General features: G+C 37.5%; 1 protein-coding gene across 1 annotated transcript in view; it reads left to right on the forward strand.

Moving 5' to 3' along the window:
• Window positions 1-24,906, forward strand: part of UNC13C (unc-13 homolog C) — a 774,694-nt gene that overhangs the window by 58,764 nt on the left and 691,024 nt on the right. Inside the window, exon 2 of the mRNA XM_082444694.1 lies at window positions 22,456-22,669. The gene's annotated coding sequence lies outside the window, so the exon portion shown is untranslated. The remainder of the gene's footprint in view (window positions 1-22,455; window positions 22,670-24,906) is intronic.

The raw sequence follows: 24,906 nt of genomic DNA on the forward strand, positions 1-24,906 counted from the left end.
TAGCCTAAAAGGTTTTTTTCAATACGATCTCTATGAGGCTTGAGTAAGATTTATTTTTCTTAATTGAAGTATATCTAACTTATAATATTTTATTAGTTTATTGTGTACAACATAGTGATTTGACATTTGCATACATTGTGAAATGATCACCCCAATAAATATAGTTACCACCAGCCACCATACAAAGTTAATACAATATTATTGACTGAATTCTTCATGCTGTACACTACATCCCCATGACAACTATTTTATAACTGGAAGTCTGTACCTCTAGATCCCCTTCACCTATTTGCTCCCTTCCAACCACTCCTATTGGACTTATTTCATTTAGCATAATATCCTCAAGGTCCATCTATGTATAAATGGCAAGACTTTTTTTTTCTTTTTTATGGCTGAGTAATATTACATTGTATATGTATACCACATCTTCTTTATCCATTTATCTACTGATGGACACTTAGCTTGTTTCCATATTTCCAGCATTTGTAAATAATGCTGCAATGAACCTTGGGGAGCACATATCTTTTTAAATTAGTGTTTTTGTTTTCTTTGGTTAGGTACCCAGAAGTGGAATTGCTGGATCATATGGTAGTTCTATTTTTAAATTTTTGAGGAACTTTCATACTGTTCTCCATAGTGGCTGCACCAATTTATATTCCTACCAACAGTGCACAAGTGTTCCCTTTTCTCCACATCCTCACTCACAGTGTGTCTTTATTTAAGCAAAAGGCAAAGGCACAATTTAGTGAAAGCAATTTTGTGAGGGGCTAAGATAAGCTTCAGTTATTTCAAAGGGACACAGGAATCAACTGAAAGAGCCAATTCGCCAAAGCTATGAAAATTTGAGCAAAAAAATAAAGTAACATTTGATTATAACCCAAAGCATAAAGCAAATATCTATGAGTTCATACTGATGTAAGGGAATAATTGAATAAATTAATAAGTGTGTGTGGGGGGGGACAAATTTCTCATGCAAAAGTTTTATAAATAATTGATGAGTGTACTCCCCCATAAAAGAGGGGGAGTATAATTCTCCATTCCTTAAGTATGGTTTCACTTAGTGACTTTCTTCCAGAGAATACAGTATTTAAAAGAGGGGTGGTTAACTTTACATTGGAGAAAAATGATAAACACTATTTGAGTCATATGATCAAGGTCAAGGTCAATATCACCAGTCATAAATCAGTTTGATAGCATATACCCGTGGTATGATGTGATGAAATTGACACTTTACCTATGATTTTCCTTCCCTAAATCCATAACTCTAGTCTGATCATGAGAAAATATCAGAAAAATTGCAGTGTGGGAATTCTCTGTACTACCTTCTCAGTTTTGTAAATATAAACCTATCTTAAAAGATAAAGTTTATTTAAAAACTTGACTACATTAAAAATGGCCACTATCGTCTACATCTTTATAATCCTTTCTTATTTAGTATGTTTATTTTTCACTCTGCTCTATACAGTATTATATTGATAATTATAATGCTTCCAAATTGTTATGTGTAATTACCCAGTGAACATTTTCATGGATAAAGCTGTTTTTGTTGTTGTTGTTAGGATTATTTCTTAAAGGTATTTCCCTAGAAATGAAATTATCAAGTCAGTAGGTCTTTGTCTTTTGAAAGATGAATGTAGACGATTCAGGCATGATCTGATATTGTTTAAATCTTAGTTGATATCATTGAATGTTCATATATTGACAAAATAAAAACAATTTTTGTAAAATATATTTTAGAATGCTTCTATAAACATAATTAAAATATATCCCAGCCTAAGTAAGCTGCATATCTAACTAATAATACATATCCCTTGTAGATGAGTTTTGTACTTTCTAGCTGTCTGTGAGATAGAATGTGTGCTGATAGCTAAAGAATGAATACTACTTTTTGTGTTCCTTAAGAATTATAGTTGAGAAGGATTAACCCATCTCTGAATTCATTATATCATTAATATTTCCACCAGTTTTATAATGTCTCCTACAAATTCTTCAAAGGTTTGAGAAATCACTGCTCTTTGATGAGCATTGAAAGCAACAGCTAAGACTGCTAATCAATCTATCGCTTAATGTATGTCCTTAACAAAGATAGGGTTCTAGTAAGATGCAAAAATCTTAAGAATGTCTGAGTCTGAAGGTGAAGTTGAAGCTATTTAGTCCAGTGTTTTTCAACTTTTAGTGTTTCTTTGAGGGTCTTCAGAGCTCTGCAAATATTTTATTTGATTTTTACTTAAAAAGACTTCTGAAACAAATTAAAATTATAGTGAGAAAAAGCAACGTATGAACCTGAATTTGCTAATGTCAAATATGACACATTAGTGACTATCATCAAATTCATTTGAGTTGCCAATGTAATATACTTTTGTGGAGTCCTAAGAATGACACTTCTCTTGAGTATCTTATAAAAATGTTGTTGATGGAAGAGCACATAACTATTGTTTTTTCATTTGGTGTTAGATTTTTCACTTGTGATAAATGTGAGCAATAAGCTACTAGAGTACACATATGCCAAATCCAATTAAGTGACAGTAAGTCTAGATCTAATAGTGAATTGTGTCAATCTTTCATTGTAGTTTTAGCACTTAACTCTTACGTTGGGTGCTATTTTGCCCTTCTGGCTCAGTTTAGTAGATTTCTCTGAGCTTTCATGGATGGCTTGTTTTTTCAAAAATATCACTTATAGATACTTGTATATGAATCAGTATTTTCTTCCTAATGCTGGCTACCAGTATGAATATTATTATTGCAGTAATACTTTGGGTGCTGAAGTAGACATACATTTGTACCCCTGAGCATTATGGCAGACTAATTGCTTACTGAATTTCTACTCTTATCCTTCTTTCTTAAGTGAACCAGGTTCAGGGCAACTGAATATTTTTCAGTGAAGACCCTCAATCATCTGAAAAATACTCGTGTTTCCAGCCTCCCTAAAGGTGCAAGGGATGTCTGCTGGGAATTTCTAGGGAAGTATGGCTTTCCTAATGCAGACACTATTCTGTGTTCCTTGGCACTTCTTTCTTTTCATGCTTGCAGGGTTAATGTGAGACAGCTATCTTGCGGATGGCCATAAGCATAAAAACCACACCCTAAAGACAGTGAGTAGAAACACTGAAGGCAGCCAGGATACCAGTGACATCATGAAACTACTCTACCAGTCCTAGACTGCCTACCTCCTACTTTCTTGTTAAATCAGAAAATAAACTTTTATTTGGGAAAGCCATAGTTCATTTGTTTAGGTTTTTCTTACATGTAATTACTTAAAAACTGTGAAAATTCCTGATGGAGTCCAGCCTCCTCAATTTGTACAAGTAACTGAACCTTACTTTCCTTCTTCACTTTATAACACCTTATCTAACTTGATTGTTCTTCATGGTGCCCAAAATCAGCTAAAATTATGTATTTATTTACTGTCTGTCTTCCACACTAGAATGTAAGTTCCCCAGGGTTAAGGACTAGATCTTTCTTGTCCATTGCTACATTCCTAGCACTTAGGACCGTGTCTCACACAGCAGACATACTCAGTGTTCATTGAATAAATGTACGAATCAGTGAGCTCGCACAGGGATCCAATGACTACATTAAGAAAATGTGTAATAGGGATTAAAATCCATTTGCCTGATAACCAGCTCAGTAATCCTTCATTACACTACTGCTTTGGGTGCTCTTTTAAGTCCTTGGGTAGCAATGATAATTCTATATACACATTTAGCAGAAACACATTGCAATCCAATTGAATCTACTCACAATGTCATCAAACTCTTATAGCATCACCTCTTCAGACTTGTCCCTCCTATAATACCATTTTTGCCACCGTTCCTGAATTGCCATGACTAGAAGCTCTCCCTTAAAGGGCTCTATACATGATGCCTTTCTTGGAAAATCACAAAACACCTTAGAATATTAAAGATTCTTATATGCACTATAATTAAAAAATTGATTTAACTTTACCTTAATACTTTCCAAATTTATTTTCTATCTGAATATCCTGTCTATCGTCTTTCTTTGGCTAACCACTACTAAAGTCCCAAGGAATTAATGCTGTACTTTGAAAAACTGTTGAGTCTTGATCACTGTAGTTCAAGTTGGGTATTTTATGTTCTTCAATTTCTTATGATAAAAGCCTTGATGAACATTGGTGTCTGATGATGAAAACCCTACTCTCTACAAGTATTCTCTTTTTGGGCTAACTTTTCCAGCTGTGCGATTCATGCTGGTCAGTTCAATGTGAGAATTTCTAGATCACTTCCTCCTGCTGGCTCTTACCGTCCTAAAAATGCAGCCTATTCTCCTTTTACGCAAAGTTGATGGCTATCATCATCATCATCATCACCATCTTCTTCTAACATTAAAGTTACAACTATGGTATTATTTTTAAACCAGTCACATTTATCTTTTAAATATGGCTCTAATAAAATTATTTTAAATGATTCTTGCCCACGGACACAGATACTCACACACACACACACACACACACACACTTTTTTTTCTCCTAATAGCCATATGTATTCTTCAAGTTAGCATTTTCCTAAATTGGCTTGCTCTATGGCAGCCTAAAGAGGGAGGTCACCATGGCCTCTTCTGATTCCCTAGTGAAGGGGAAAAGAATCAAAAAGCATTAGCTTACTGAAGGAGCATACTGTTGACTGGGCTATTTTAAAGTTAACATGTTTCAAGAATAGATAGTCCGTGTGTCTTAAGAGAACGCAGTAGCATTTGTTTTGTAGGCCAATAATGACTTGACAAAGACTATTGTTGATCTTTAGATGAGCAGTTAGGCCAGAATATCCATAGATTAATTTTTCAGAATATTGTTAAAAGGCTCTGACACATCTGAGTTTTAATCTACTACTCTCCTGAAATAAAATGCTGAGTTATCTCAAGGCTCTACTCTTGGCTTTTCTTTGCTCTTTCCCAGAACCATGCATTTAAACATCACCTGATTACTCTTAAATGCACATCTCTAAGCATCTGCTGAGCTCCAGACTTACATATCCAAGTGCCTCCTCACAGATGCACCTCTCTTTGGAAATCTAATAGACATGTCTAGTTTAAGATTTTCTAAACAGAAATCTTAATTTCTATGGTCTGCTTCACCACTCTTTCCCCTAATTGTCACCATTTCAGGAAGGGCCAAACCCAGTTGCTCAGGACCCTGACCAATCAAAATTTTGATTTCCTTTTTCTCCTTCTAGTCTATATCCAATCCATTAATGAGTCCTATCAATACTTCCTCCAAAATGTGTTCAAATCTGACAACCTAAAACCATCTGTACTGATAAAGCCTAATCTAAGCCACTTTTATTATGTCTCTTCTGGACTATTACAACAGCCTTTTTATGGTCCTCCTGGGTCCATTTTTGTCCTCCCATGGTCCACTCTCCATACAGCCAAAGTAATCTCTCTAAGTGTGAATGCCATTGTATTACTCTCCTGCCTAAGACTCTTCAGTGGCTTCACAGGTCAGTGAGAAGAATGTCCAAGTCCCTATCATGGCTTGCAAGTCCCTACATGTTTCTCTGATTGTATTTCCTATCATTCTTCCTGTTGCTTACTACATTTCTACAACCTTGGCTTCTTTCCCTTCTGTTCCCTTAAATACACCGTGCTCATTTTGTCTTGGGGCCTTTGCGCTTGTTATTTCCTCTGCTTAAAATACTCTTCTGATGTGTTTCCATGTAACAATCTCATTTTCATCACTGAAGACTCAGGTCAATGTCACTTCTCAGGTCTTCTCTGAACACATTAACACCAGTAGGATCTTGTGCACACAAGTCACTCTATTCTGTTGCACTGCTATCCTTGTTTCTGTACATATTTGTTATCTGTCTATGTCCACTGGCATATACCCTTGAGGTCAAGGAATTTGATTACTGTACCTAAGAAAGAGCCTCTCATAACAAGTGCTCTGTAAGAACTTGTTGACTGTCTGAATAAATATGGATCCTTAAAAATACTTCATTGTCATCTTTGTCTCTAATCTCTTCCTTCAAATCACTTTCCTTCCCAATTAAAGTTCTTAAAGCATTAACTTCTTATGTTCAAGAGCACATAATAGCTTCCATAGAGAATAAAGTTCCAAACTCCTCTTCCTGAATTTCAAGATGCTAATTTTCTTAACCCAAACTTTTTAACCCCCAAACTTTTAAACTTTTTCCCCTAAATGAACTCTGGGCTGGAAGACTGAGTTCCCTCTCCCTGAGAAAGTCTCTTTCCAGTCTCTCATCTTTGCTATATTCCTCCAACTATAAATTTTCACCCAATTCCACATGGTTCAATTTCCCCTCTCCTACCAAGCACTACTCCAGCCTATAGACAGCTTTTTCTTTCCTTCTATATATCTCTTATTGTTTATATTGTCATCAGATTGGTGTAACAGATCCTTATACTACTTTATTTATGTGTAGGTTATCCCCCCAAAGAAAAGACCGAATTTGAATATTAAATGCCTCCTCAATCTCCTAGCATAATGTTCCACAGAAAGTATATCTATTTAATTCCAATTTCAATAGACATGGTGACAGAAAAACATTTATTTACTGTAAACACCTATTTATCATAATAAATATAAAAAAGCAAGGGTGATGACAAAAAGCTACTGATATTTGATCTCATTGTTAGAAAAACAATAGGGTATGGTGGTGAGCATTATGGATAACTGCAGTCACATAAGTCACCTAAGGAGGGTGGCCACAGCACATGTCCAGGAAATTATTACTGTATAACAACAGAGACCCACTGTTCATTGACCCTGTTTTTTTTGTGTTTTTATTTTGTGTTTTTTTTCCCGCTAAGGAAAACCAGAAATGCATATCTTTTATGCTAAATCACCCGATGTTTTACTTTTTTTCTTCCAGTGTTTTATTAAAGAGCTCAAGGAAGCAAAAATAGAGGTCAAAAGCTCTGTGTTTTTAAATATCACCCATTGACTACTTATTCCAACTTCAAATAGAATTCTGTTAATTATAGATATGATTTTTCTAGTTCACAGATTAAAAGCAGAAAATTAGAGAAGAGGAAAAACATGTGTTAAAGACACAGAAAAGTCAACTGATTAAAGACATGTAGATATATATAATAAATTACCCAATTTTTAAAAGTTCAACATATCTTAGGCCCAAATCTGCAAACTTTATTTTGTACTTTCGCAATGCTGACTCAAAAAATGTTCTATATTGTTAATTAACTGAGTTCCAGGAATCTGCACTTCATTCCCTCCAATTTCTCTTCATTTTCACAAATATTTCAAATATTTATTTTTTCTCCTTTCCAACACTAGTCTTCATAATTTACCAAAGATTTTTTTTTTAACATTTAGTATGTGCTTTCTGATGACAAAAGTAATATATACCCTCGTAGAAAATTTGGAAAATACTGAAAGGTTTGTTTACATAAGAATGTAAGAATAATTCTATGCATTGCTATTATTTTTATTTATTTTCTTTCTATTTTAGCCTATGACATATTTAGTTAACATAATAAAGTCATTGGGTTTATTTTTTATAAAAGAAATTCTCCATGAAATTAAAAATTCTTGGTAAACATTATTCTAATATCTACATAAATTTCTATTGCTTGGATTCATCATAATTTATTTAGCCACTTCTCTATCATTGGATAATTAGGTTGTTTGCAGTGTTTCCCCCATAATGAATAATGTTGCAGTGAACATTTTTGTACATAAACTTCTCTCTATATTTTGAATTATTTTCTTAGAAATGAAGTCAATAGATTCAAATATATAAATATTTTTGAAGCCAAGTTGATTTCTAAAAACACTTTGCCAATTTATAATGCTGCCAGGAACTTGAGAGTGTATATTTTACTGCATCCAGAACATTTGGATATTCTCATTAAAAAATATTTTATGGTAATCGGTAATTCCATGTCTCTCTCCTCCCCTCAAGTCTTCTCTTCTGTCACTGACTTATCTCTAAATACGACCTTCACTCCTTTTTTAAAGTGAAAATTGAGGATTCCTGTCCCTCTATCTACAAAATTGCCCATAGCCACACTCATTCTTATTCCTTCCCACTTGCCTCAGTAAAAGAAATTACCTTTTTGATTTGGTTCAATACCTCCACTTGCACTTTATCTCTCATCTCTTTCTATATCCTCCAAGATCATGCTCTCTTAGCCATTACCCTGTCTTTAGTATTTTCAATATCTTGAAGAAACTATATCAGTATCTTCAATATCTCTCTTTTGGTTCTTTCTTCATGGCTTATAACAATTCTCAATTTTGTTTCATTAAAAATCTTTCATCCTAGTTTTCCCTTCTAGTTATACTTTTATTTCTCTTCTTCCTTTTACAGCCAATCTCTTTGAAAGAGTGGTCTTAACACCCCACCTTAACTTTCTCCACTTCCAGCCTTCTTCTGGGCACCAATGGCATTATTTCTCTGGAACAAGTTTTGCTCAGATCACTAGTGATCTACTATGTGTAAATCCAATGGTCTCTTTTTACAACTCATTTTACTTGTCCTATATGATACTTTAATACTCCCTTACCCTAGTCCCATCTATGTGTACTTTTCTAGAGATAGGAGACAGAAAGATTGGAGGAAGTTGCAGCCAAATTTCTACCTCAATAGGGTTATCAGTTGTGGCCAAGAATTGTCAGTAATGGAAGAGAAAAAAAGACTAATATGGTCAGAAAGTACACTGATGAAAGGACTAATGTTATCAGCTGGTGTTTGTGGAACATGAGGACCTATCATGAGTAGTTTGGGGCCGCAGAAACCTAACACAGTAGCAGGAAGAATAATTAGGGATAGAAGAAACCAAATGCAATGACAGATGAGGACCAGAAAATAGCTGAGAATAACAAGTCTGAATTATTTATTCATTCATTTATTTATTTAACTCCTATTAAACACTTCCTTCATGCTAAGCACAGGCAATATAGTGTCTCAAGGGGTAGATAATTCATTGTCAGTAATGGCAGAAGCAAGAAATTTATAGTTATAGAAGCTAATACAGAAACAGATTGGTCAGGGGTCTTCAGGGAATTTAGGGGGACAAGGATGCATGGTGACTGTAGCCTAAGTGCATCCCAGTATCAACAGCACAAGAGGAGGCAACTGAAACTCATTTTGGAATAATACAGGTATGAAGGGAGGAAATAATGGTATAAGAGGGATTCTAGGAGAGATAGAAAGGAAATTCAGAAGCAGTAGAAGCTTCAAAGTGGCAGGGATGAGGCTGGAATGGTGAGACACGGGTCCTAATAAGAGTATCTTTGGAAGATGCCAGTGAAATCATATAGTCAATCTGAAGTTTTATTCTGTTTGAAATAAATACAAGATAATGCTGATGCAATTAATTGGTTAAAAAGTATTCTCTAATGCAGGGGATAAAGTCTTCATAAAAATTCAAATAAGTTATGTTGATACACAGACGTTAGTCTCTATTTTGGAACTCTAAAGCTAATGCAAACTGCATGACATCAGATCAACTCAGATTTCAAGATTGCCTTGACCTCAACAGATGTAACACATTAGAATTTCCTAGTGTAAATAAAAGGGCCCAGACATATTGTTCTACATTACAAGATTTTTTTCATGGTGCCTATTGAAATACATCAGAAGCACATCCATCAAATGTCACTTGAAATATTTCAGAGTATAATCTCTCAAGAGAAAATAATTTCCATTCTAATTAAGTTTCCAGAATTTGAAATCCAGCCAGAGCAAGACAAATTCGATCAGAGTCCTTCTCATTAATACAAGATTGTGATGATAGCTCCATGTGAAACTGGATGACCACAAGGCTGACCAGATAATTTTGCCTTTCTTCAGTTCCATTGCCGTCAGCCAAATCAATAGAATGGCAATTCTTATCAATCTCCAATCTATCCACCATGATCAGACCAGGTATACTGTTGTCCAATGACTTTCCCTAGCGATGTTCTGTAGCCTGAGAGCAAGCAAAGGAAAGCAGGTAGTAGGCATGATCTGATATTGAAAAACTGGAAGTGGAGGGGCTGTGTTCACGTCTAGGTCAGGTAGAAAATCATATGTGCAGCCTAACTGGCTGTGAATGAGAAGGTATTGAGTGACCGAAGACCTCTCAGAGAGCTGCTTTGGTGGTTGTGGAATTGTGAAAGAAAAGGGAGATAATGAAGTTTCCATTTGAGATAGGGAGTGCTTAGTATTTAGACCTTGGCAACACATAAAAAAAGAAAGATCCTGTGAAATAGAGATGACATTGTGCAGGGATATAAAAGGTTAAAAAACTGGAACCTTAGTGGGTCTTTAACATGAATATCCACATACCTAATAATTCTTAATTGATTGGCTGGCTGATTGATTGGTTTATTTGACCAAATGCAAGCCTGAGAATTATGATTTTAAATCTTGAAGACTCAACAAGGACACCTTTGGTTGGGGGATTAGTCAGGACAATTAAACTTTCACTCCAGGATATTGAATCGTGAATTAACTGATTCAAGGACTTAAGTTAATTATTGCTGATTCCTACAGATGGCAGTACCTGGAACCCAGGAGAGACTGGTTTTTTGTCTGTTTGTTTTTCTTTTCTTTTTTTCAACCAAGAACCCCAGAACACTACTGCTTTCTCCTTTATTCAAAGACTGTTCCTGAACTTTTTTATCAAGTATATGAAATAATCAACATCTTCCATTAATGCCACTATTTTTAACTTAAGGTGTATTTCTGTTTTATGCAATAAAAGAACTCCTAAAATCAGGTAGTATCTACTTACTAGCATGAATACTACATGATTTTGCCTATTTTCTGATAGTTGCTATGAATAGTGAATTGATAATATAATAATGCTTTCAAAAGAAAGAACATATTTAATTTTTGTAATAAATATTAGTGATAGTAGATGATGCCTAAAATGGGGAGAAAGCCATATAGGAATAGTTCTACTTCAAATTTTCCTCAGAACTTGAGTATTTCTCTGTTTCTTGTTGGGGATCTTGATCAAGTCACTTAATCTCTTTCTCTGAGCCAGTTTCCTCATCTGTAATGTGGGGATAATAATACCTCTGGCAGATAATTACCATAATTATCGACTGAGATGATGCAAATGAAAGTGGCACAGAACTTTGCCCACGGTTAGAATTCTGTAATTATCATTTATTATTATCTAATTAAGCATTCAGGTCTTTCTCCTTTACCAAAGAGCAGAGATTTATCTATCTCCTTTACCCCTGTATCTCTAGTTTTAAGCATAATGCTTATTTAAATGGTGCTCAATAAATATTTGTTGAATAAATGAGTAAAATAAAAGCAAAATGATAAACAGAACCATTAGAGATTATATCATCCTTATCATTCAATTTGTTTCTGATTTTGTTCTGTTTAGTCAGAATTAAGAAATTCCTAATTTTCATAGATAACATTTTTTAAAATGCATGTATCTTGAAGTTTTAGGATTTACTTCAATTAAACTAAGATGTTTGAAAGAGAAGTAGGAGGATATATTTCCTTTAAGTAGTTGAATATTCTTCTACCTGTTAGCATTTCTTATCATAAGTGTAAAAATGAGAATAGGTTCTTGACCATAGGTATGCACTCATTATCCACAGCCTGTGCAGGAACATGCATACATCCTTGTCAAGGAGATAATATGAAAATGAGACAGTGACAGAGCAGGGAGTCTGATTCTTAATCCTGTAACGTTGCATAATACCCTAGGGGCTAAATTCACAGAAATCCTAGAAGATTTCCTTCTGTGGGGGCAGGCAGATGAGTAAAATATTGAAAGGAGGAGAAAAAAGTTACAAAAGTGGTAATTATGTTGAGCCAGTCGCTCTATTCAATTGAGAAATATTTAGAAGCCCTTTGCTAAAAGTTTTGTCTGAAGCGGCTTGTATTTCTGACTCAGTTACTGATAAAAACCTTGAGCAGATACCTGGAGGCCTTGGAAATTAGATGCTGCTGCAATTACTGGCTTTCTGTCTGCCAGCAGAAAGGAGAGGGATTCCTCCTCCCCCTTCTCTAGCCCCACAGCGTGACTGAGCCCCGATGAGCCCAGGCCAATTCCACTGAGGGTTGTTCAGTTCTGAGCCTGAGCCCTGGGGCCCAGGTCAGCCCAGTGCACCAATTCGAGTTCCTGGGGCACTTTTCACAGAACCATTCTACCTAATTAGGCAAAATATTTTACAAACTAAAAAATCCGTGGGCATATTGATTTATCAAACACACTGAGGAGACAATAACTTTCTATATATGTATATTTTTAACACCTTACTTCCTCTGGGCCAAATCAACTCACCCACGATTTGTGTCATAAATTCTAGATCTTGTCCGTAAATTCTATCTATAGAATTAACTAACCATCTAACTGCTTCTGACAAAATAACCACACTTCTCTATGTGAACTTTTCTTGGTATCTTTAGCAAAACACCATTTAAATTTACATATAATTGTGTATTTAGAGATATACCATCTTTCCAATAGAGTGCTACAGTTTTTTACAGTTAGAATTTAACATTTAGAAAATATCTGACAAAGCCAATGGATCGTGCCTTTGAATTCATTCCATAAATATAGTTTTTTGTTTTTTGTTTATTTATTTATTTATTTATTTATTTATTTATTTATATTTTATTTTTGGCTGTGTTGGGTCTTCGTTTCTGTGCAAGGGCTTTCTCTAGTTGTGGCGAGCGGGGGCCACTCTTCATCGCGCTGCGTGGGCCTCTCACTATCGCGGCCTCTCCTGTTGCGGAGCACAGGCTCCAGACGCGCAGGCTCAGTAGTTGTGGCTCACGGGCCCAGTTGCTCCGTGGCATGTGGGATCTTCCCAGACCAGGGCTCGAACCCGTGTCCCCTGCATTGGCAGGCAGATTCTCAACCACTGTGCCACCAGGGAAGCCCCATAAATATAGTTTTGATGACATACTTGGTATAAGTCTCTGTGCTGGGATTAGAGTAGGCAGGGTGGTTGGGCAGGGTGAATGATTAATATTGTATAGTTTCTACCCCCAGGAGCTCACACTCAAGCAAGGATTTCAACCCATTCATAATTACATATAATACAGAGAGAACACCCTTTATTTCTTATGTCTACTGGGTTTTAAAAGAAGAATGCAATAACCATGCTGTAGAGAAGACAATGTCTCAGGGGTTATAGAGGCCTAAAGAGAAACTCTGAGGCAAATGCGAGCCTTATCCCAAAGTCTAGTAGATTAAGTGAACATTAGAGGAAAATACAATAGAATGGTATATTTATTAAACATCTGGAGAAAAAATACATTTTTATTCAAATTTCTATTCAAAAAATACAAATTTATTCTATTTTATTTTATTTTTTTAACATCTTTACTGGAGTATAATTTCATTACAATGGTGTGTTAGTCTCTGCTTTATAACAAAATGAATCAGTTATACATATACATATGTCCCCATATCTCTTCCCTCTTGCGTCTCCCTCCCTCCCACCCTCCCTATCCCACCCCTCTAGGTGGTCAAAAAGCACCGAGCTGATCTCCGTGTGCTATGCGGCTGCTTCCCACTAGCTATCTATTTTACATTTGGTAGTGTATATATGTCCATGCCAGTCTCTCACATTGTCCCAACTTACCCTTCCCCCTCCCCATATCCTCAAGTCCATTCTCTACTAGGTCTGCATCTTTATTCCTGACTTGCCCCTAGGTTCTTCATGACCTTTTTTTTTTTTTTCTTAGATTCCATGTATATGTGTTAGCATACGGTATTTGATTTCTCTTTCTGACTTACTTTACTCTGTATGACAGATTCTAGGTCCAACCACCTCACTACAAATAACTCAATTTCGTTTCTTTTTATGGCTGAGTAATATTCCATTGTATATATGTGCCACATCTTCTTTATCCATTTATCTGTCGATGGACACTTAGGTTGCTTCCATGTCCTGGCTATTGCAAATAGAGCTGCAGTGAACATTGTGGTACATGACTCTTTTTGAATTATGGTTTTCTCAGGGTATATGCCCAGTAGTGGGATTGCTGGGTCATATGGTAGTTCTCTTTTTAGTTTTTTAAGGAACCTCCATAGTGTTCTCCATAGTGGCTGTATCAATTTACATTCCCACCAACAATGCGAGAGGGTTCCCTTATCTCCACACCCTCTCCAGCATTTATTGTTTGTAGATTTTTTGATGATGGCCATTCTGACCAGTGTGAGATGATATCTCATTGTAGTTTAGATTTGCATTTCTCTAATGATTAATGATGTTGAGCATTCTTTCATGTGTTTGTTGGCAATCTGTATATCTTCTTTGGAGAAATGTCTATTTAGGTCTTCTGCCCATTTTTGGATTGGGTTGTTTGTTTTTTTGATATTGAGCTGCATGAGCTGCTTGTAAATTTTGGAGATTAATCCTTTGTCAGTTGCTTCATTGACAAATATTTTCTCCCATTCTGAGGGTTGTCTTTTCATCTTGTTTATGGTTTCCTTTGCTGTGCAAAAGCTTTTAAGTTTCATTAGGTCCCATTTGTTTATTTTTGTTTTTATTGCCATTTCTCTAGGAGGTGGGTCAAAAAGGATCTTGCTGTGATTTATGTCATAGAGTGTTCTGCCTATGTTTTCCTCTAGGAGTTTGATAGTGTCTGGCCTTACATTTAGGTCTTGAATCCTTTTTGAGTTTATTTTTGTGTATGGTGTTAGGGAGTATTCTAATTTCATTCTTTTACATGTAGCTGTCCAGTTTTCCCAGCACCACTTATTGAAGAGGCTGTCTTTTCTCCACTGTATATTCTTGCTGTATATTCTTGTATATCATCTTTAATTTCTTTCATCAGTGTCTTATAATTTTCTGCATACAGGTCTTTTGTCTCCTTAGGTAGGTTTATTCCTAGATATTTTATTCTTTTTGTTGCAATGGTAAATGGAAGTGTTTTCTTAATTTCACTTTCAGATTTTTCATCATTAGTGTATAGGAATGTCACAGATTTCTGTGCATTAATTTTTTATCCTGCTACTTTACCAAATTCATGGATAAGCTCTAGTAGTTTTCTGGTAGCATCTTTACGATTCTCTATGTATAGTATCATGTCATCTGCAAACAGTGACAGCTTTACTTCTTCTTTTCCGATTTGGATTCCTTTTATTTCTTTTTCTTCTCTGATTGCTGTGGCTAAAACTTCCAAAACTATGTTGAATAATAGTGGTGAGAGTGGGCAACCTTGTCTTGTTCCTGATCTTAGTAGAAATGGTTTCAGTTTTTCACCTTTGAAGACGATGTTGGCTGTGGGTTTGTCATATATGACCTTTATTATGTTGAGGAAAGTTCCCTCTATGCCTACTTTCTGGAGGGTTTTTATCATAAATGGGTGTTGAATTTTGTCGAAAGCTCTCTCTGCATCTATTGAGATAATCATATGGTTTTTCTCCTTCAATTTGTTAATATGGTATATCACATTGATTGATTTGCATATATTAAAGGATCCTTGCATTCCTGGAATAAACCTCACTTGATCATGGTGTATGATCCGTTTAATGTGCTGTTGGATTCTGTCTGCCAGTATTTTGTTGAGGATTTTTACATCTATGTTCATCAGTGATATTGGCCTGTAGTTTTCTTTCTTTGTGACATCTTTGTCTGGTTTTGGTATCAGGGTGATGGTGGCCTCGTAGAATGAGTTTGGGAGTGTTCCTCCCTCTGCTATATTTTGGAAGAGTTTGAGAAGGATAGGTGTTAGCTCTTCTCTAAGTGTTTTATAGAATTCGCCTGTGAAGCCATCTGGTCCTGAGCTTTTGTTTGTTGGAAGATTTTTAATCACAGTTTCAATTTCAGTTCTTGTGATTGGTCTGTTTATATTTTCTATTTCTTCCTGGTTCAGTCTCGGAAGGTTGTGCATTTCTAAGAATTTGTCCATTTCTTCCAGGTTGTCCATTTTATTGGCCTATAGTTGCTTTTAGTAATCTCTCATGATCCTTTGTATTTCTGCAGTGTCAGTTGTTACTTCTCCTTTTTTATTTCTAATTCTATTGATTTGAGTCTTCTCCCTTTTTTTCTTGATGGGTCTGGCTAATGGTTTATCAATTTTATTTATCTTATCAAAGAACCAGCTTTTAGTTTTATTGACCTTTGCTATCATTTCCTTCATTTCTTTTTCATTTATTTCTGATCTGATCTTTATGATTTCTTTCCTTCTGCTAACTTTTGGGGTTTTTTGTTCTTCTTTCTCTAATTGATTTAGCTGTAAGGTTAGGTTGTTTATTTGAGATGTTTCTTGTTTCTTGAGGTAGGCTTCTATAGCTATAAAGTTCCCTCTTAGAACTGCTTTTGCTGCATCCCATAGGTTCTGGGTCGTCGTGTTTTCATTGTCATTTGTTTCTAGGTATTTTTTGATTTCCTCTTTGATTTCCTCAGTGATCCCTTGGTTATTAAGGAGTGTATTGTTTAGCCTCCATGTGTTTGTATTTTTTACAGATTTTTTTCCTGTAATTGATATCTAGTCTCATAGCGTTGTGGTCGGAAAAGATACGTGATACAATTTCAATTTTCTTAAATTTACCAAGGCTTGATTTGTGACCCAAGATATGATCTATCCTGGAGAATGTTCCATGAGCACTTGAGAAGAATGTGTATTCTGGTTTTTTTTGGATGGAATGTCCTATAAATATCAATTGAGTCCATCTTGTTTAATGTATCATTTAAACCTTGTGTTTCCTTATTTATTTTACATTTTGGTTGATCTGTCCATTGGTGAAAGTGGGCTGTCAAAGTCCCTTACTATGATTGTTTTACTGTCGATTTCCCCTTTTATGGCTGTTAGTATTTGCTTTATGTATTGAGGTGCTCCTATGTTGGCTGCATAAATATTTACAATTGTTATATCTTCTTGGATTGATCCCTTTATCATTATGTAGTGTCCTTCTTTGTCTCTTGTAATAGTCTTTGTTTTAAAGTCTGTTTTTTTCTGATATGAGAATTGCTACTCCAGCTTTCTTTTGATTTCCACTTGCATGGAATATGTTTTTCCATCCCCTCATGTTCAGTCTGTATGTGTCCCTAGGTCTGATGTGGGTCTCTTGTAGACAGCATATATATGGGTCTTGTTTTTGTATCCATTCAGCCAGTCTATGTCTTTTGGTTGGAGCATTTAATCCATTTACATTTAACGTAATTATCGATATGTATGTTCCTATTACCATTTTCTTAAATGGTTTGGGTTTGTTATTGTAGGTCTTTTCCTTCCCTTGTGTTTCCTGCCTAGAGAAGTTCCTTTAGCATTTGTTGTAAAGCTGGTTTGGTGGTGCTGAATTCTCTTAGCTTTTGCTTGTCTGTAAAGTTTTTAATTTCTCCATCAAATCTGAATGAGATCCTTGCTGGGTAGAGCAATCTTGGTTGTAGGGTTTTCCCCTTCATCACTTTAAATATGTCCTGCCACTCCCTTCTGGCTTGGAGAGTTTCTGCTGAAATGTCAGCTGTTAACCTTCTGGAGATTCCCTTGTATGTTACTTGTTTTTTTTCCCTTGCTGCTTTTAATATTTTTTCTTTGTATTTAATTTTTGACAGTTTGATTAATATGTATCTTGACGTGTTTCTCCTTGGTTTTATCCTGTATGGGACTCTCTGTGCTTCCTGAACTTAACTATTTCCTTTCCCATATTAGGGAAGTTTCAACTATAAGCTCTTCAAATATTTTCTCAGTCCCTTTCTTTTTCTCTTCTTTTTCTGGGATCCCTATAATTCGAATGTTTGTGCGTTTAATGTTGTCCCAGAGGTCTCTGAGACTGTCCTCAATTCTTTTCTTTTTTTTTTTCTTTATTCTGCTCTGCAGTAATTCTTTCCACTATTTTATCTTTCAGGTCACTTATCCGTTCTTCTGCTTCCGTTATTCTGCTATTGATCCCTTCTAGAGAATTTTTGATTTCATTTATTGTGTTGTTCATCACTGTTTGTTTGCTCTTTAGTTTTTCTAGGCCTTTGTTAAACGTTTCTTGTATTTTCTCCATTCTATTTCCAAGATTTTGGATCATCTTTACTATCATTATTCTGAATTCTTTTTCAGGTAGACTGCCTATTTCCTCTTCATTTGTTAGGTCTGGTGGGTTTTTACCTTGCTCCTTCATCTGCTGCGTGTTTCTCCGTCTTCTCATTTTGCTTAACTTACTGTGTTTGGGGTCTCCTTTTTGCAGGCTTCAGGTTCGTAGTTCCCGTTGTTTTTGGTGTCTGCCCCCAGTGGCTAAGGTTGGTTCAGTGGGTTGTGTAGGCTTCCTGGTGGAGGGGACTAGTGCCTGTGCTCTAGTGGATGAGGCTGTATCTTGTCTTTCTGGTGGGCAGGTCCATGTCTGGTAGTGTGTTTTGGAGTGTTTGTGGCCTTACTATGATTTTAGGCAGCCTCTCTGCTAATGGATGGGGTTGTGTTCCTGTCTTGCTAGTTGTTTGGCATAGGGTGTCCAGCACTGTAGCTTGCTGGTGGAGCTGGAGCTGGGTCTTGGCATTGAGATGGAGATCTCTGGGAGATTTTTGCCATTTGATATTACATGGAGCTGGGAGGTCTTTGGTGGACCAGTGTCCTGAACTTGGCTCTCCCACCTCAGAGGCACAGCCCTGATGCCTGGCTGGAGCACAAAGAACCTGTCATCCACACAGCTCAGAATAAAAGGGAAAAAAAGAAGAAGTAAAGAAGGAAGGAGATAAAATAAAATAAAGTTATTAAAATAAAAAATAATTATTAAAACATTTTTTAAAAAGTAATAAAAAAAAGAAGGAAAGAAAGAATAAAGCAACCAAACCAAAAAACAAACCGACCAATGATAAGAAGTGCTAAAAACTATACTAAAAAGAAAAAAGAGAAAAAAACGGACAGATAGAACCCTAGGACAAGTGGTAAAAGCAAAGCTATACAGACAAAATCACACACGGAAGCATACATGTACACACTCACAAAAAAAGAAAAAGGGAAAATATATATATATATATTGTTGCTCCCAAAGTCCACCTCCTCAATATGGGATGATTCGTTGTCTATTCAGGTATTCCACAGATGCAGGTACAGCAAGTTGATTGTGGAGATTTAATCTGCTGCTCCTGAGGCTACTGGGAGAGATTTCCCTTTCTCTTCTTTGTTCACACAGCTCCTGGGGTTCAGCTTTGGATTTGGCCCTGCCTCTGCATGTAGGTCGCCTGAGGGTGTCTGTTCTTTACTCAGACAGGACGGGGTTAAAGGAGCAGCTGATTCGGGGGCTCTGGCTCACTCAGGCTGGGGGGAGGGACGGGTACGGATGGAAGGCGAGCCTGCGGCGGTAGAGGCTAGCATGACGTTGCACCAGCCTGAGGCGCGCCGTGCTTTCTCCCGGGGAAGTTGTCCCTGGATTACAGGACCCTGGCAGTGGCGGGCTGCACTGGCTCCCGGGAGGGGAGGTGTGGATAGTGACCTGTGCTCTCTCACAGGCTTCTTGGTGGCGGCAGCAGCAGCCTTAGCATCTCATGCCCGTCTCTGTTGTCCACATTGATAGCTGTGGCTCGAGCCTGTCTCTGGAGCTCCTTTAAGAGGCGCTCTTAATCCCCTCTCCTCGCGCACCAGGAAACAAAGAGGCAAGAAAAAGTCTCTTGCCTCTTCAGCAGCTCCAGACTTTTTCCCGGACTCCCTCCCAGCTAGCTGTGACACACTAGCCCCCTTCAGGCTGTGTTCACGCCGCCAACCCCAGTCCTCTCCCTGGGATCTGACGTCCGAAGCCCGAGCCTCAGCTCCCAGCCCCCACCCGCCCTGGCAGGTGAGCAGACAAGCCTCTCAGGCTGGTGAGTGCTGGTCGGCACCCATCTTCTGTGCAGGAATCTCTCTGCTTTGCCCTCCGCACCCCTGTTGCTGCACTCTCCTCCGTGGCTCTGAAGCTTCCCCCCTCCGCCACCCGCAGTCTCCACCCACGAAGGGGCTTCCTAGTGTGTGGAAACTGTTCCTCCTTCACAGCTCCCTCCCAGAGGTACAGGTCCCATCCTATTCTTTTGTCTCTACTTTTTCTTTTTTCTTTTGCCCTACCCAGGTACGTGGGGAGTTTCTTGCCTTTTGGGAGGTCTGAGGTCTTCTGCCAGCGTTCAGTAGGTGTTCTGTAGGAGTTGTTCCACATGTAGATGTATTTCTGATGTATTTGTGGGGAGGAAGGTGACAGCCACGTCTTACTCTTCTGCCATCTTGAAGCTCCTCCATTATTTTATTTCAAGTAACAGAAAGCACATGATAATTGTAAACATTTACAAATGAAACTACTTAACATGATTTAAAAGAGTTTTCACTGACATATATAAAAATATTCAAACAACCAAAGTAAAAATACAGACTAAAGACTGGAAAAATATTGTAGCAACTATGAGCAACAAAGTTTTAATATTTCTTAAATATAAAGTGTTCATATAAAAAATAAGTCACAAAGAACTCAAAAAACAAATGGACAAAGTAATTAAGTGGATATTTCATAAATGAGGGAATACAATTAAAAACCAAATATTTGAAAACCATGTTAAATTTCACTAGCAAGCAAAGTAATACAAGTTAAACAACAAGGTTGAATCATATTTTTCTTATTACATCAGCAAAAATTTAAAAATAATATACACCAATAGTTTCACACTGTAGTTTATTAAATATTTTTTGAATGAATAAATAAATGAAGAAGTAGACTGATGAATATTAGAGGAGATACAAGATATAAATTCTTTTATACTATGATTGACATCTATGCATATGAGTAAAAGTATATCTATGAAAAATACTGATGGAACAATGTTCATTGCTCTTTATCTGTTTCCTTATCTGTAAAATGGAGAAAAAGGAATGCATTACTTTTAATATTCCTTCCTTTTATTTAAATTCTTTTTCCAAGTTTCCCTTTTCCCCTAAATTTCTGTTGTAGTATTATACTGTTGAAATAAAAATCTATAAAATAAGGGCTGCAGAATAAACAGCTTGTAAAATGGATGTAAGAATGGGGCAGTATAACAGGGTAGTCTGAGGTCAGGATTAGTTACATTTCAGGAAATGGGAGTAAATGAGCTGGCAGCCCAGGGCAGGGACCTCCAGTACAGCTTAAGTCATTAAGCTTGGAGAGTGGTCTTAGAGGAGCCATCCCTAAGAAAATAACCCAGGTCAGGGCCTTGTTGCCTTTGAATCTAAAGAGTCAGCTGGTCTGAAATGCAAAGGATGGGGGGAAAGTAGCAGTGGAGAAGTATTGCAGAATGGGGCATAAGAGGAGGGTCATGTCCCAGGTCTCTGACAAGTCCCAGGGACAGGCTCACCAGGTGAGGTCCTTGGCTTTGTGCAGGAGAGAATTTAAGAGAGAGCCATAGTAAAGTGAAAGCAAGTTTATTTAGAGATTCACATTCCATAGGTAGAATGCAGTCCATCTCAGAAGGTAAGAGTGGCCCGAAAATGGGATGGTTAGTTTTTTATGGGCTGGGTAATTGCATAGGCTAAGGAGCAGGAAGATTATTCCAACTATTTTGGGGAAGTGGCAGAGATTTCCAGGAATTGGGCCATCGCCCACTTTTTGGCCTTTTATGGTCAGCCTCAGAACTGTCATGGCACCTGTGGGTGTGTCATTTAGCTAGTATATTGATATTACAATGAGTGTATAATGAGGCTCAAGGTCTACTGCAAGCTGAATCTTCTGCCATCTTGGGTCTTGTAGGTTCTAACCAGTTTATGTCATATCCTCAAGGGCTATGTCAGTCTTTTAAAAGTTGTGCCCTGCCAGCTTCCCTCCTGTCTCAGAAGGAACCAGAGAGAGAATGGAAAAGGCCAGGACTTGCAAGATAAAGAAAACTGAGACTTATCAGTAGTCAAAGAATCAGGAAGTAGAGCTGCCCACCTGGTCGAATGCTCAGAAACTGTGCAGTGTTGTGAAAAGTGTGCTCCTATTTCAGAATTACCTGAGTTGCTTTCTGAAAATGCAGATTGCTGAGCTTAATTAAGAAGTACTGAATCCCAGTCTGTGAGGGTAGGCATTTTGTGCATCATGTCAAAGTGATTCTCATGCACTTTAAAGTTTGAGAACCATCAAACATCAGCATGCTTAAGAATCACCAGGAAGCTTGCAAAGAAAGGATGTATTCCTGGATTCCATGACTGGAGATTCTGATGCACTGCAGCTGGGGTGCTGTCAAGGTATCTGCATTTTTAGCAAGCACCTCTGGGCTTTAAAACAGGTGGTTCACAAATTGCACTTAGGGAAATAACGTTATAGATTCTTTGAATAAAGGTAAAAATTGTCAGGAAAACAAAGAATCAGATGACCTATTATTAGGTATTAAGTACAGTACCAGAATGACATCCTAATTCCTTATTTGTTTATTTATTTACTTACATGATACCCTAGTGCTGGTGAATCTGTTTAATATTTAAATATAATATGAGAATTTTGTGAGAGAATCTTTTTCTTTCTTATCTCCACACCATCATTACTGGTTATCAGGTAGGTTGTAAACATGCAAAGAAGTGACTTGTGAACTTCTTGAGTGCAAAGTGATTTCATCCAATTAAGCCTCCTGAAATTCTTTAACAGGTGTCTGCAGTTATGCCTGAGTCAAAAGCAGCTAGCCTCATGGTGTCAAACACCCTCCTTCCAGCTGGCTATGCCTTTGAGATGGAAATCAGAACAAAGTGAGAAGGCATTGACGACTAGAGATGTCAATAAAGAAAATACAAAGAAGAAAGAAAAGAAAAAAGAAAAAAGGAAGTTGAGTTCTCTTACAGGCCCCAGGATGGAACTTATACCAGTAAGTATATCAGTTCTTAGATTACAAGTGGTCATTAATTGTCATTTGTCTGAACGCAGGCTGGACATCGGTGGAGATCCAGGGCAATGAGCATCCAAAATTCTCATGGGAAAAATTTTGCATTTAAGGAAATGTAACTCAGTGATAATTCAGACCGTGGACAGAAATATCACACATAGGATAGGAAGGGCCTCTTCTTCATATCCTGCCCTCTTCCCCCGCTCCACTCCTCACCACACACACACTTTTCTCTAGCAGATACGAAAATAGGACAGGCAATATATATAAAGTGGAACCAGCTTTTTAGGCTTAGGAAAAAAGCATTTGGGGCTATGTAAGATTCTTGGCTACTTTCACTAATTTTGTTTGTGAAATTGTATTTTTTAATTATTTGTTTTTATTTTCATTGATTTTGAGAGTTTTTTTTTTTTTTTTAATTTGGCTGCTATTTCCTTTTTTGCCCTTTCTAAATTTTTACTAGCTTAAAACACAGTCACCAGGGCTTCCCCGGTATCCAGTGGTTGGGAATCTGCCTGCCAGTGCAGGGGACACGGGTTCAAGCCCTGGTCTGGGAAGGTCCCACATGCCGCAGAGCAACTAAGCCTGTGTGCCACAATTACTGAGCTACTGAGCCTGCGCTCTAGAGCCCGCAAGCCACAACTACTGAGCCCCCGTGCCACAACTACTGAAACTTGCATGCCTAGAGCCCATGCTCTGCAACAAGAGAGGCCACAGCAATGAGAAGCCTGTGCACCGCAACGAAGAGTAGCCCCCGCTCGCTGCAACCAGAGAAAAGCCCGTGCACAGCAAGGAACACCCAACACAGCCAAAAATAAAATAAATAAAATAAAATAAAATAAATTTAAAGAAACAAAAGCAAAAACATAGTCACCTGTCTTAACTGAGAGAAGAGGAAGAGTGGAAGGAGTTTTGTTCAGTATTTAGCACGTTCTAAAGAGAGTAAGACATTCCTGGGGCTGGGCGTGGTGCTAGCAGTAGGATCAAAAGAAAAGAACCCAGAAGGAAAAGTGAGACTCTAGGGGGAAAAAAAAAAAATGTGAATATTATTACAATAAGTTCTCCCCCTGCTTCCAGCAAGGGTTTCTAAAATTCTGTTTTAATTAGGATGAGTGATTATTCCTTTTCAACCGTGAATTATTGGGGGTTTTTGTTTTTGTGTTTGTTTTTGTTTGCTTGTGAAAGCCACTCAATTGCAGAAGCAGCAGGGACTCAAATCAGCGCTGTATTGAGGCCTTGCTTGTGTTACTCTCAACACAGGTAAGCTGCAGCTCCAGGGAGATGAAAAGGTATTTGGCCTCAGGCCCAGTTGCTTCCTCCTGTTGTCAACAAATTTTTATTTCCCTAGTAAGATTCTTTTTATTTTCTCACCCTCTTGTCACAAGTCACACTTATTAACAGCTTGTTAACAGTCTTTTCGGTTGTGACAGAGGTGAAAAGTAGTATTTCAACCTTCAGCCTTTCATATGGTGTATATTATTCTCCCCTCCCCTCAGAGAAGCACCAGTCCGTGGCATGGATATTTGTGTCCCTGGATAGAGAGTCTTGTTTATGTCCTTTCCCTGCTCTGACAGCCAGTCATTGCTGAGCACAGGGACTGTCCCAGCCCTTGTAGCTGATATTGCACACTGCCTGGGGCTCCTGGAGACTGAACGCTCCCATTACCTGGTAACTGCTGAACCCACAGGGACTCAGAAACTGGCTGTTTCCCAAGACAAAGACTAGTGGTAAAGCAAGGATGGCAAAGCCAGATGCTTTTTCCTGCAAGTGCCTGTCATCAGAGAGCCTCCACCCCACACACCATGGAATTTATCTGGTAGTATAAGTCACGGGCTTGTGAATTCTTTGGGGGCATTGCATAGTGCTTTAGCGTACCTTTAGAAAGATGGGGACACAAGGGTCATTTCTACAGTCGTAGCCTATGTACTTCCCTGACTCCGCAGGAGGGAGAAGTGAAATGGGATTTCTTTTCCTCTACAGTCTTTGTTTCTTAGCACATGTGGGAGTATAAAAAGTTCTATCATTCATGTGAATTTTACATTACAGAGTTGAAGCAGGTATTTTCTAACTTGCCTTTTTTTTTTTCTAGAGTTTTACAAATCTCACATTTTCATGGTAGCACAGTATGATCTTTAAAGGTGTGGGCTCTAGGTTCTGTTCTTGACTTGGGCACTTACTGGCTTTGTGACCTTGGGCAGGTTGTGTAACTATTATGGTGC

Source organism: Balaenoptera physalus (assembly GCF_965194825.1).
Source record: "Balaenoptera physalus genome assembly, chromosome: 2".
NCBI lineage: Eukaryota > Metazoa > Chordata > Mammalia > Artiodactyla > Balaenopteridae > Balaenoptera > Balaenoptera physalus.